This window comes from Corvus brachyrhynchos, unplaced genomic scaffold, assembly GCF_000691975.1.
Source record: "Corvus brachyrhynchos isolate BGI_N302 unplaced genomic scaffold, ASM69197v1 scaffold218, whole genome shotgun sequence".
Lineage (NCBI taxonomy): Eukaryota > Metazoa > Chordata > Aves > Passeriformes > Corvidae > Corvus > Corvus brachyrhynchos.
The window spans coordinates 925,358-927,967 of NW_008239321.1; positions in this window are offsets into that span (position 1 = coordinate 925,358).

Sequence of the window (2,610 nt, forward strand, 5' to 3'; positions counted from 1 at the left end):
GTCGGTAAGGTCTGGGCGTGACACCCAGGGTGGTGTCCCCAGGCTTCATCAGGAAGAGAATCCCTCTCCTCCTTTGGTGCTGCCAGGAGAGAAGGGCTCAGCTGGGAGGCGGCGACAGCCACCCCAGCCGGGCCTATGCCAGTGTCCCCCTCTCCCGCAGCTCTGTCCCCTTCCCTGCCCTCCCACCGCCGGAGCGCAGAGGTGTCACTACTTGCCTGCGGGGTTATTGCTGCCGCAGCCCCCGCGGGTGCTGACAGATCCAGCCCCACACCCCCAGGGATGCTGGAGGAGACACCAGCTTGTCTCATTCCTCACAACGACTAGCTGCGGGCACGGAGGAGGCTGTCATCCCGGGAATGTGATCTTGGTTATGAACAGCACAACCAAGTCACACCCACGGCACCAGCCGGGGCCGGGAACAGACCCTGAGCCCCAGCCCTGACGGCTCCTAGTACCACTCACATCTCATGCTGAAGCCCCCAGTGTCCCTGGCTTGGGCTGTGAAGGCCCCAGCACAGCTCAATCAGCCCTCAGGACAAGCCCAAGCACAGACTGGACTGGACAAGGACAGGACATGCTGCATGCCACGTCCCCTCCCATTTCCCAAGGACTCACTCCCAGCAGGGATGGAATGGAGCTAAAAAAAAGAGAGGAGCTGAGAGCAGGGGCACGCACAGGACATGTACACACACATGCAGGGATGGCACAGTGAAGGACGAACACACTGAGACACAACAGAGAAGGATGAACTCGATTCTTTTTCCATTTTCTACATTTATTTTTATTAGACAGATGAATGCATGGAAGCCATGGCCAAAAAAATGAAACAAGACATGGAAACAAACAATTTCTTGGGTGGCACAAAGTGAAGTCCAGCTTGTACCAGGCAACCTTCCTCTTTGGGGACTGAGCAGCAGAGGATGAGGAGCAGAAGGCTGGGCTGTGCCAGCTCCATCAGCCTGTGGCAGGGCACAGACAGCCCCTGCCTGTGTGTGAAGGATGGGGGTTTGTTCCACATGCAGTAACTGGAGTCCCACAAGCACAGTGACTCCCAAGCATGCAGCACGAACCCATGGGAGGGGAGCAGCGATGCCAATCACAGATGATGAAAAATCAGAGAAAGGAATGGATACAGAGAACATAACAAGCAATGCAGCAGACAAAATAGAAGTAGAATCAGAGGGACTGACGGGAACACACAGATTTGTTATTTATTATTTATACCCTGACTTGATCTTCCACATGTTACTACATACTGGCAACCCTAACATGCTCAGTGCTCCATGTTACACAAACTCTAGAGAGAATGTAGAGCTCATCACAGCCAAGTAGCTTTGGGCCAACCCTGCCAGGTTCTGGAGTGTCTTTCAGTGCTCTGATGTCAAAATAGGTTGAGGGTGCTCAGCACCAGCACCTGATGTAACAAAGCCTTGGGGTTTTAAGCAGAATTTTTTAAAAAGGCAGCCTGAGCCTGCTCCCCTGTACAACAGTGCAGAATGTGCCTTTGCTGCCAGCAGGGGTAACAACAGAGACTCAGCACAGACATCAGAGTGGAAGTCTGGGGTAACTCAGTTTGAATTCCTCTAAGGATGTTTACCACTGATAGGTTAAGGAAGGGCAGGACAATCTCCCTGGCTCAGCCCCAAGTGGAGGAGAGGAGTGGCACCAGATCAGTGTCCAGCCCTGATCCTGCCTCTGATGTCACACACAGGGAGGGCCAGAGTCACTGTCAGAGCTGTTGGGCACACAGTGACATCCTGACTGTCCCTTGTTCACAGGGAGCTGCCCTGCAAGGACCCTCCAGGGCTCCAAGGGCCTGCATGCACCCCACTATCTGAGGGCTCCCACTCCCTGCCAGCTTTTCCCAGAAGCTGCCCCATCCCTGGAAGTGTTCAAGGCCAGGCTGGATGGAGGTCTGAGCACCCTGGGACAGTGGAAGGTGTCCCTGCCCACGGCAGGGGGTGGAATGAGATGAGATTTAAGGTCCCTTCCAATCCAAACCATTCTGGGATTCTATGATCTCTCATTTCCTGTAAAATCCTACCAGTATTAAAAGGGGACGGACAATGTGAACTGGAGAGAGGCAGCTTCCCAGACCTCAGTGCTTCCACCCAGTTCCTCTGCTTCCCTTAAATTTAAACAAGCAAGGAAGCTTTTCTGCCCCTTCAGTTCCTTTTACTGGGATTTGCAGGAATCTTCACACTTCTGGTAATCACTGGCCTGGTCCAGGCATGCTGGGCTTTCCCAGCAAGGCCTGGAATCTCCCTGAGCTCTTTAGCACTAATGTAGTATTTTAGCTTGCCTCATTCTACGGAGCAAAAGAGACAGAGAAAATGAAAAAGAAAATACTACTTAAAGTTGAAATCAGCTCTTAACACCTCTACCCTGTTCTCCCTTGCCTCTGGGCTACAAGCCAGCGACAACTGCAGCTACCTCCTGTTAGGTTTTTAACAACAGAAAATAGATGAGCAGGAAAAAGACAAGACAAGAGGTGGGAAGGATTTGATAAAATCTCTCTTGGCCTTGTGCGGGCTCTGGCAAGGGGCAGCTCTGCACCTGCACACCCAGCTCAGGGCACCGGAGTCACAGGGAGAACGGAGCAGAGCTTCC